This window comes from Palaemon carinicauda, chromosome 1 (genome assembly GCF_036898095.1).
Source record: "Palaemon carinicauda isolate YSFRI2023 chromosome 1, ASM3689809v2, whole genome shotgun sequence".
NCBI lineage: Eukaryota > Metazoa > Arthropoda > Malacostraca > Decapoda > Palaemonidae > Palaemon > Palaemon carinicauda.
Genome location: NC_090725.1, coordinates 212,158,700 through 212,171,199, shown reverse-complemented (window position 1 = coordinate 212,171,199; position 12,500 = coordinate 212,158,700). Strand labels below are relative to the sequence as shown.

Below are 12,500 nucleotides of genomic sequence, written 5' to 3'. Positions count from 1 at the left end.
TCCACTCTTTTACCACGTATGTTATGCTGAAAATTTATCTCAACAGCTTAATTTTTTTCATTATTCAAATATAGTATTCACACTTCACTTCTGTAGAAGAAATTTTGTTCAACTATCTTTTCATAAATTTTCCCATGACTTCCATTGGCAATCTTTCTTCACATCCTGTTACCTTTCTTGCATCTCATATTTTCTGAGTCTTCTCTTTTCTCAGCGTACCATCTATGTTATATTTTCTCATAAGATAGCTATGTGTGTCCATTCTTCCATCTTTTTTGCTAACTTTCATTACTCCATCTTTTAGGTTTCCATTTGCCCTCTTCACCTAACTGTCATTCACATTTGCTCTCAACATTCTTTTCTTGCAAACCACTGTTGTTTCTCATTACTGGAAAAATTCTATGGGGAATCTTCACTGTCCCTATGTAGCACAGTATCATCTACGAACCTCAGGCATTCCAAATGGCATTCACTACACAAGTTCTCATCTCACAACATTGCACCTACATCCACTGGTCTTCCTCTGACTCTCTCGCATTACTTGGAGACATAACACGCCTGTTTCTTAATCCTGTGATAGGAAAGAAGCAGCTAATACTAAAGGCAGCTCCCAAACAACTAACTCAATTCACAGACAACATAAGCCCCAAGGGGTCACGTAAGGGTGACATTGCCTGTTTACAATCAACGGTTTATGTCGATAATGTTGACATTTGGCACTGAAAAAAAGATAACATAACAGTGGAATGATAAAAGTTTATATTAGCTTGTTACATTCAAGGACTTTTTATGTGTAGTCCAATAATGGTTGTAATATGGAAAAAATGTTGATTGGGTATCCTTCATTTGTATGTCCATTGCTTGCTACACGTACATTATAGGGGTGGCCCCCTCCCCTGAAGTAGACATGCATTTGAAAAAGGACGGCCTGACCTAGAGTCTCACTGCTGGGGAGTTGTCTTGTAGGAGATAAGCAGGTTTAAGGCAGTCAAGAGGGATTAAATCCTCTTTACCACAAACAGTGAGGAGAAAGCTATTGGAGTACGACAGAGGATCAGGAATTATTCCGTATATAGGAGTGTAAGTGGTGGCCTGCAAGCATCGGTGCAAACAAAGACGTGTGTTGTGATGTGCAGGTCTTTCAGTATTTGCTGCTTTGGTTGGGATTTGAAAGTCAGGGGCAGGTGGTAAATTTCTCCATAGCATGATGTAGGTGCTGGAGGGATTTGGTGGTGGTGGTGGGTGGAAAAAATATACATTTATGACCAATGGCTTGCCATATACTATTTCTGCCACTGAGGCATCCGTGGTATCCTTAGGAGTTGTCCTTAGTCTGAGGAAGATCCAGGGGAATTGTGAAAACCAACTGGAGTCATTGCAGCGGGACATCAAAGCTGCTTTGAGGGTACAATGGAAACTTGATTGTAAGCGGTAGTCTGATGTAGTGTGGTGCCTAGAAGATGCCCTAAGGATGTCCACATTTAAGAGGTGAAAGTGGCACCACTGTCAAAAGTTATATGCTCTGTGATGCTGAATCATGCTATCCATCCTGAAAGTAAGACAGCGTTACTTTAGGTGGATGTTGTATCTTGCATGGGAATGGCTTCAGGCCAGCGAGTGGAGTATTCAATGTATTTCAAAATGTAAATGTTTCCTTGTAACATGAATATGGGCAAAATGGCGCTGGGGTTGATGAAAAATGCCCACACCTGAATCCATGTCTTAATGCACTTTTGAAATTTGGCTTGAAATACAGGCAAGGACTCAATCCTTGGCATCTTTAGTAATGACTGTGGGAGAGACCATGGATCAATTGAAATACCTTTTAATGCAGGGGGTTAGGTATCCATGGGTGTGGCCTACCAGTATTGATGTCATAAAGGAGGTGGTGTTGCAGTCATCGAGGCCACATCTTCCCAACGGAGAGACGTGGAGGATGTCCTGCAGGTTTGGTACTCGGGTTACTTTAGTTGGGCTTCTGATAAGGCCTTGTAATCCAATCCAATTCCAGGTGTATGGTGAATATTGTATTTCTGGAAAGGGTGTTGGCAATGGTATTCTATTTACTAGGGATATGTTGAATCATACAGTTGTATTCAGATATGTCAGAGAGATGTTGGTACTGATGTGTTAACCAGACGGCAGACCGTTCAGTGAAAGCATACATAAGGGGCATGTGATCTGTACAAATGGCAAAGAGATTGAAGTGACAGACAGCCAAATACACTGCCTGTAGTTCCCAGTTAAAAGTAGAGTAGTTGGATTCAGCCTTAGAAAGTTTTCTACTGGATAAGGCCAATGGACATAACGATTTGTTGATCATTTGTTCGTTTGGGAAAGGTGAAAGCTGAATTAGTTGCTAAGGCTTTCTTTGCATTGCAGAAGGCCCCCTCCCCCCCAATTCAGTTTTTTTAGCTTGCCCTTGAGGGGAGAGAATGGCATTAGTACTGTGCAAGAACCAATGATAGTAGTTATCCATGCTCAAGAACTAGTGTTGTGCTTTGACAGTCGAGGATGTGAGGAATTTCTGTACTGCTGATACCTTTTTAGAGATGGATTGAGCACCCTCTGGAGTGATAAGATGATGCGTAGGTGACGTATGTAGGCATCTTTGGAGGGGGAGAATATTAGTATGTCATCTACATAACATACACAGAAAGGGAGGCCTCCTAAGATACCCTCCATATGAAGGACAAATCAGACGTAAACGAAGGTATATTTGTCGAAGGCAGTGGTGATGGCTGTCTTGGGGATATCTTTTGGGGTCATGAGCATCTCATAAATACCTCTTCAGGAGGTCTAGGGTCGAGAATACTTTAGCATCATGAAGGTAGGTGATGATGTCGACGATGTTAAGGAGGGGATAGTGGTGCAGTTCCGTCTGCATGTTAAAACTCCTGTAACTCCTACAAGGACGTAGGGATGCATCTTTCTTCAGGATGATGTGCAGGGACGATGACCATGTCCTTGAAGCCTTTTTGATAAAATTCCATTTCTTCCAGTTTGGCAAAAGTGCGTGTGTGTCAAACAGTCTTGTGCCAAATATCTGAATCTTCCAAACAATGGGCCCCCAATTGTCTTAATATGGTGATAGATACTGTGCTTGGCAGAAACCATGGGCATCTGGCATAGTTCTGGCTGAAAGACATTAGGATAAAAAGTGAGATGTACATAGGCATCCATGGGCGAGCTGATGTGGAGAGCAAGCTCGTAGGGACCAGGTGATAAAGTTGTGTACAAGTAAGAGCTGGTGTTGACTAAGCGTTGATGTACGATTTCGACCAGGAGGTAGAAATGGGTGAGTAAGTCTTCACCAATGAGAGGCCGTAGAATGCCAGCAACAAGGAAATTCCAATGGTACCTGATGCTTCTCCCTCTCTCCCCCCAATGACAGTGTCAGCATCTTGTAGTAGTGAGTAGGGATAGCAAAAGGGAACGACAGGCTTCAGTATCTACCAGAAGGGGCACATTAGATCCTGAATCATGTAAAGAGAAGAGATTAGTTAATGGCGATGCCACCCCCACATGCGATGGCCTACTTACACTCTTTGTGACCATTGTCATCATGTAGCACATGATGGTTCACTAGACAATATCAAAATATCTATTTGAAAAGGAGACTAGACCTAACAGGAAAAACACTTGGTACCCTGTAACCCTGTATACTGTTTCCTTTAAGTTCAGAGACTTTTGCATATATATATATATATATATATATATATACATATATATATATATATATATATATATATATATATATATAATGTGTATGTATATATAATCATCATCATCATCATCAGCTGTTACTACTTCACTGCAGAGCAAATGATTCGGACATGGCTTATCACTCGTGTCTGTTTATGGTCTTTCTATGTCAATCTGTACCTGCAAATTTTCTTAGTTCGTCAATCCACCATCTTCTCTTCCTTTCCCTGCTTCTTTTGACATCTCTAGGTACCCATTTTCTTGTTCTTGATGTCCATCTGTTATTTGGCATTTTCATAATATGTTTTGCCCTAGTCCTTTTTTTTTTTTTTTTACATGTTGTTAGAATATCTTCTACTTTACTTTTCTCTCGTCTCCATGTTGCTCTTCTTTCTGTCTCTTAGTGTTATACCCCTCATTATTGTTTTCATTGCTCTTTGAATTGTAATTAGCTTATGTTCAAAGGCTTTATATATATATATATATATATATATATATATATATATATATATATATATATATATATATATATATATATATATATATATATGTATATATATATAATTTATATATATATGTATATATATATATATACATACATACATACATGCACAGTATATATAAAATGTTGCTCAGAGAATATATGCTTCAACTGGAAAGCAAACAATTTAGTCATAAAAGAAACCCTTTCCGATACAACCCAGGAACATAAGTGGTGGGCTACCCTTAGATCTGCACTCTTTGGTGTAGACGTAACAGTTTCTCCTTTACTTGACTTAAACCAGATTAATCTGTCACTCACTGTCCAAAGGAAAAGGTAACCCTTTTGGCTGTTGTGTTTGACAGTAAGAGGAGTAATGAAAAAGTCTATCTTCGTTATTCCTGTTTTCCTGCGGTTAAACTAACTAATTTACCTTTTCAGTCCCGTGAAATTGAAACACTCTTGAAGGACCTTTATGCTTATGGAGGCGTGAACCTTAGTGGTAGTTTTCCTTTGTTTTTTTATAAAGCCTGCTGTTTTCTTAGCTCCTAAGTTTTCTGTTATTTTCCACAATTTTGCACGAAGGTTGTTTTAGCATTGTGTTGAGATTTGGTAATTTTACTACGTCAGGTAAATGTGTGTTTGGTAGCTCTAGGCCTGCTGATTACTGACAAATTCCGTATCTCCCATATTACCTAAATTTTTAACATCTTTTGAAAAACATCTCAATAGGTATGCAGAAGGCAATCATCTCTTCCTTTGTTTGCAATTTGGCTTTCACAAAGGCCTTGGAGTATGTGATTCCTCGTTTTACAATCACCATTGCTGTACAGAAATCCCGTGATTGTGGTCAGGAAGTTCCTTTGACTGGCCTTGATTTTTGTGCTGTCTTTGAATTTTTCAATCATAAGACCATTGTTTTCAAACTCACACAGTTGGTAGTTCATGGGTCTTTTCTTGGCATTATTATTGAATTTTTATGTAATAGGTTGCAAAGAGTTGTTGATGGGCACCATAGTGAGTATGAGAATGTGATATCTGGTCTTCCTCAGGGCAGTGTGCTTGACCCATTACTTTTCATACTATATACACATGATACAGTATTTGGTTTGGCCTAGAAAACAAGTTCGTTGCATATGCAGAAGATGGTACTCTTTGCCTTAATTCCATATCCTGAATGTACAGTAGATCTGAGGTTACTGAATCCCTTAATAGAGATATGGGTAAAATTAGTGCATGGTGTAAATTATGCGGCATGAAGGTAAACTCTAACCAAACTTAAAGTATAATTATAAGTAGGTCGAGGACAGAGGCTCCTCAACATCCATATCTCAGCATTGATAATATTTCTTTAACTCGATACGACTCCTTTGAAATTTTAGTTGTGATTCTTGATTGCAAATTTACTTTTGAGAAACTCATTCGGTTTGTTTCTTCTTGAGTTGCACGAAAAATTCACTGAATGAGAAAGTCTTTCAAGATTTTTGGTAACCAATCTACTCTGTATAAGTGTTTTCCTTTTTTCATTCCGTCTTGTTTTGAGTATTGTTCTCCTGTCTGCTCTTTAACTGTTGAATCTCATCTTAATTTGTTGGACAAGAAGTTGCAGTCTATTAAATTTCGTATTCTTGTTCTAGATATTAATCTCTGGCACTGTCGTTCAGTTGGTTCTTTATGCATATAAGATTTTTACATAAATCAGACCAGCTTTTACCTTCGGATCTCGCATACTGTACCATCCTCTACACAGTACTAGGTATGCAGTTAATTCTATCATCATGACTTCTCCATCATGAGACTCAATACTACACACTATTTTAGAAGTTTTATTCCAGCTATGACCAGATTGTGGAATGATCTTCGTAATTGGGTAGTTGAATCTGTGGAACTTGAGAAGTTCAAACCTACAGCGAAGCCCTTGAATTGGCTGACATAACCCTCACTGTATAGTTTATATAGGACAGATCTATCTTAATGTGGTTCATGATCTTAAAGTGTTTTATGTTAATTATTCCGTACTTGTAGTTTATTTATTACTTCATTTCCTTTCTCCACTGTTTTGCTTTCCCTGTTGGAGCCCTTGGACTTACAGCATCTTTCTTTTCTAGCTTATTTAGTAATGGTAATGATAATTATATATGCATATATATATGCAAATATTGATTGTATGTGTTTTTGTGTGTATATATGATATCCATAATGCATAAGTGTTGGTATGCAATGTACATAAATGCATTAATGTTTGTGTGATTAAATCGCATGTAAGAAATGAACGATAATAAGCTTGTGAAAAGAATATACAGTAGATCAGAATTGCAAAAAGATAGGAAGAGAGGAGTCTAGAATAGCGTTGCTGATAGCATCCATTCTGAGTAAGTGGAATGAAAGTCACTAATGATGTTGAAGTTATAGTGAACAGCGTGTGTATCCAGTGGTTTAAGGATACGTAACGTATCAGGTAAGAAATTTAGACGAGGGATTAACTTGCTGAGCTGATATATATTCTCTCGACTTGGCTTACATTATTTATAAAGTGATATGTACTGTATATTTCTTGGTATTTAGTTCCAATGTATTTGCCTGTAAATCTGGTATTGTATATGTAGTTTTGCTATAGAAATATATAATTATTTTGCACTTTAACCTATATATTTCATAAATAGATTTTTTTTCAAACTACACGAATGAATATGAATTTTTGTCGATAAGCGATTTTATAATGGTTTAGAGGCAAATCATCACAATTTATAAACTAGCGCCCAATCCAACGTTCCCTTGAGTTGTACCATAGTTGTCATAATAATGTGGCTGGTGTTCTAGTGTGCATTACCTGATCCAATGCTTTCTGTTTTCACGAACTTTAGATAAATAGCTAGATTAGCTTGATTTATCTTAAGTCTTTTCCTTGTACAGTAAGTAAACAAATCTCACTCTCTCTCTCTCTCTCTCTCTCTCTCTCGCTCGCGCGTGCGCGCAAATTGAGCATTGCGGAAGTGACGCCTTGGCAGCCCATTTGTTGATGACTTAATCGCGATGATTTAGCCTTAATATGAAAATGTATCAAGTTGTATGAGACTGAGAGGCACTTAAAGAATGCTTTCTCCTCTTCCCCATAGGACAAAAGGTTAGTCTCGATAGATAGATCAATTCGTCACCACCGACTTCATTCCCTTAATTTCTCAAGTTTAACGTTTCTCCATATACTGTAATTCGTTTTTGAATTCTTTGTTACTGAACTAGGGTTGTTACAGTTGGTGACCTACCCTGTAATTTTCACCTGCTGCTACTGCCTTTAGTTGACGTCATTATATTTTCACTCATGTACTAGAGTGGGAAGAAGTTTTTAATTACCATGTTTCCAGCGGATGTAGATTAAATAGATTTTTATTTTTAAGCTAATTTATAAATTTTATGCGTCTGGATTTCGTAGTTAGATTTTTTAGAGTAGATTAATACATATACACAAACTTATTCTTAAAATTTTCATTCCTTGTTAGCTTTAGTTTATGTACAGTATACTGTGTAATCTGATTTTAACTTTAGTTCTTTAAATTTTGCTTAATCAGCTAAGTACAATTTTATTTTTCTTTGATGTTTCTTATGCTCTAGCATAGTCCACTATTAAATTTAAAGTCACATTTTTAGTTTTTATTACATTTTTAGCTATTAGTTTGTGGAGCAGCTTCGTATTCTTTCACATTAAACTCCATATACATTACTCCTGTACATGGGTTTTAAGTTTTGATATATGATATTTCAATAAATTTTAAGGTTTTATCATAAATTGGCATTACAAATCTGAGGATCAGAATGTTGTGCATATTCTAAGCGTATAAACTACATTTTTCTATCGTTGCATATGACCACTGGGTATTAACAATTAAAAAAAAAAACTGAGTTGATTTATTCATTCCCTGTTATGTGGTCTCTGATTTATCACAAATTATCTTTTGCGCTCACTCTGGATTTGGGTGTATAAGAGGCCTACAGTATATTTGAAAAAACAATATTCAATTTATAAGTGTTATTGCTGTAGATTATTTATGTAGTTTTTGAATAAATATGAAGGAAATAAGATGGGTTCATGTAAAAAAAATCAAATATAAATCTTCAAAAAGTGAATAAAAAATAATTGCTAAAATGATCAGATGTAACCGGAATTCTTGAAGTTCGAAAACCAGTCCCGAAGGCAGGTCAGGTACTCGGCTATAAACCTGTTCCTTATCATCAGTCACACTTTTCTGTACGTCTTTTTGGTTCTTGCTTGTTAACTATCTGTTTGTGCACGCGTGTGCTTCATTTTTTAAATGTGTTCATAATCACTATGCAATCCCGTAGTGCATGTCTTTGAGCTAACTATGATACATTGTATATAAAGGTTCAGGGAAGGAGAAACACTTTAAAACACACTATAATACAGGACGTTGTAAATGCAAAAGTAGAAAGAAGTCTAAACTTCTCTCTCTCTCTCTCTCTCTCTCTCTCTCTCTCTCTCTCTCTCTCTCTCTCTCTCTCTCTCTCTCTCTCTCTCTTTTGGTACGGTTCCAGATGACCTTACCTGGGCGTGGTCGGCCCTAACGGACCACGTGCTTACTACAAGAGAGAATTTCGTATATTTTTCATATTATTTACAAAAGAAAAAACGTAGGGAAAATAATGATAATATTTATTACATCTGCTATTACCTCTATTTCTTGTTGGTTGCAATTTCTACCGCGTGAAATCAGTTTTCGGGATTTGGTTTGTTACATAGCTTTGTCGTTGCTATATCTTGTGTGAATAATATTCTCTATGGAGTTGGTTATGGGGAAATTGAAATATATTAAAGCCTACAGTCAATCCAAGAAGCTAAGGACTTATAAAGATATTACATTCATTTAGGAATTTGTTCACCGCCAAAGATTTTGCACTGTTTTCCAAGACATTAATTCACCTATACTCTGTCAGCCACAGCCACGCAAGTGACTTCCTGACATTTCTTTCCTGACAAAAGACAAAGTTTCCTTAACAGAAGTGAGCGGTGTTGATGTGAGTAGGAGTTTTCAAAATAACCTGTTTTACTTTACCACAAGCTTCGTTTTTTTTTTCTTTTCTTTTAATATATAGATTTCAGTCTTTGATCGGGGTGTTTTTTTATTATATTCTCTTCGTATTAGGAAAGGGCGTGTTTCATTGAGAGAAGAGTTTCTATTGATAATGAAAATTAGAATATGTTCGAAATGAGTTTATATTATCATATCCCAAAATCTATTATATGAATTATTTTATAAATGACATCGTTTCAGATGTGGACTTCAAAATCTTATGTTTATTTTTTTGCTTCACGTATTTAAAAGTGTGTATCCTTTGTATGATATTCCTGAAATCACATCATTGTAATAATAATTTGGGTTCTGAAGTAAGAGCTATGCCTCCTGTAGTACTGCTTCCATTTACTTGACCAGTATTCGGTATTTCTTGAACTAAAGGGTTGTATTTATACATGTATTTTGTATATATATATATATATATATATATATGTATATATATATATATATATATATATATATATATATATATATGTTATATACATATAAATATTTATAACTTTAGGTAGCAAACATATGCGCAAACATATATCTATCTATTTATTTATATATACATGTATATATATACAGTATATATATATATATATATATATATATATATATATATATATATATATATACATATATATATATATATATATATATATACAGAGAGAGAGAGAAATATATATATATATATACAGAGAGAGAGAGAGAGAGAGAGAGAGAGAGAGAGAGAGAGAGAGAGAGAGAGAGGGGGAGAGAGAGAGAGACTGCCCCTCATCACAGTTCAATAACCTCTTGGTAATCTACACTATTGGCTGCTAACGTCGACAGATACAGTTGGATTATGCAAACCTCGCTTACAATCTGACTTACACACCCATTTACACAGCCACCCACATATATATATTTATATATATAAATATATATATATATATATATATATATATATATATATATATATATATATATATATACTGTATATACATGTATATCTCCTAACGTTCTTATAAATCTTTTATACAAGCTTGAAACCATTTTTAAGGAAAAACGTACTTTTAACTGTAGACACATCCTGACGTTTACATATTTAGATCTGAGCTCTCATTGACGTATGTACTGGTCAGCCAGGGTACGCTATTGACCAAACTCTATGTCCATTTACTGCGCCCAAAAGTACGGCTGTATTTTGAAATAAACAGGATTTTGATAACACTGATGTTTCACTTAACTGTATCAAATAATAATGATTGTAATATTCAATAATTAGTGTCGTATTACGAAATAAAAAAATTGATTATTCATCTTTGTTATTGTTTACCTTTGTAAACTCTTTGAGACGACCCTCTACTTTTTCTAAATCAGCTAATTAAGGTACACTACTGAATGTTTCTTTTTTCTCTTGCTAATAGAAACAATTATTATTATTATTATTATTATTATTATTATTATTATTATTACTTGCTAAGCTACAACTCTAGTTGGAAAAGCGTGATGTTATAAGCCCGAGGGCTCCAACTGGGAAAATAGCCCAGTGAGGAAAGGAAATAAGGAAATAAATTAACTTTAAGAGAATTAATTGACTATAAGATATTTTAAGGACATTGGCAACATTAAGAAAAATATTTCATACATAAACTAGAAAAACTTTTAAAAAACAAGAGGAAGAGAAATACGATAGATTAGTGTCCCAGAGTGTACCCTCAAGCAAGAGCACTCTACTCCAAGACAGTAGAAGACCATGGTACAGAGGCTATGGCACTACCCAAGACTAGAGAACAGTGGTTTCATTTTGGAGTGTCCTGCTCCTAGAAGAGCTGCTTACCATAGCTAAAGAGTCTTTTCTGCCCTTACCAAGAAGAAAGTAGCCCCTGAACAATTTCAGTGCAGTAGTTAACCCATTGAGTGAAGAAGAATCGTTTGGTAATCACAGCGTTGTCAGGTGTATGAGGTTAGAGGAAAATATGTAAAGAATAGGCCAGACTATTCGGTATGTGTATACAAAAGGAAAATGAGTCGTAATCAGAGAGAAGGATCCAATGAAGTCCGGTCTGGCCAGTCAAATGACCCCATAGCTCTTTAGCGGTAGTACCTCAACGGGTGGCTGGAGCCTTGGCCAACCTACTACCTACTCCTACATAAAAATATGTGGTTTTTCGTAAAAATATTTTTTTCATATTTTATTGCCTGTAAAATTTAATGACATATTGATGTTTAGAAGTATTTCATCACTGTTGCCGATGCATGATAATTTTATAGTCTTTACCTTTGTGATGCTTGATTACAAAGCTTATGAAATTATTGAATTTTTCGTCCAATTGTCCAGGTCGTTTTTGTGCAATTTGGTTTAGCATTTCATACTCTGTAAAAGGTATAATTTAATGATACATGTCATATTCTATGTAACATCATTTTTAACAGCTACGGTAATTATTAACTATAGTATAAAAGATGAAATTCAAGCAAAACAGCTGTTGTTTCAGAATCAGTTGTTTATATGAAAAGAGTTGTTTTTTCGTTCGAATTTTTATTATAACCGGATGCATTAATGACGATACTTTTATCTTTCATTCTCTTATGCTTTTCAACCTAACTTTTTGAACTAGAAGTTGGGATAAAGAGGCGGAGAAAAAGAGATTAGTGTTTTACACGAGTAAAATTTAGGCCCCAAAATGACTATTTATATAAAAGAAATTAAAATATGAAGAATATAAAATTTATCTGCTCTCAGAAACCTGGCATATGAAATGGAGTCTGTGACACATATACATATATGTTTATTAATCTGCGATGTACTGAGGCAGTGATAGGTGAACCGCGATATGCCGAGGGATTACTTTATGTGTATGTATGTATGTGTATATATAAATAAATTTATATATATATATACATAAACATATGTATATATATATATATATATATATATATATATATATATTATATGTATTTATGTATGTATGTATATATGTATATATATATATAATATATATATATATATATATATATATATATATATATATATATATATATATATATATAAAATTATTGTATATGTATAGTGGCATGTTTGCGTGAATTTAGAAAAAATGTGCTGTCACACGCTTACTCTGACATGAATGTATTATCACGTTGATTTGACTATTTGTTTTACTGTTGAATAATATTGGTCAAATTATTTAGTAATTTAGTAATCTTACTATATTGAGTTATACAACAAATTGCACGAAGCATAAGAAGCGCTGTAG

At 34.9% G+C, this 12,500-nt stretch overlaps 1 protein-coding gene across 7 annotated transcripts in view; it reads left to right on the top strand.

Moving 5' to 3' along the window:
- Positions 1–12,500, top strand: part of LOC137653849 (kielin/chordin-like protein) — a 352,325-nt gene that overhangs the window by 30,728 nt on the left and 309,097 nt on the right. The gene's annotated exons all lie outside the window — the stretch shown is intronic.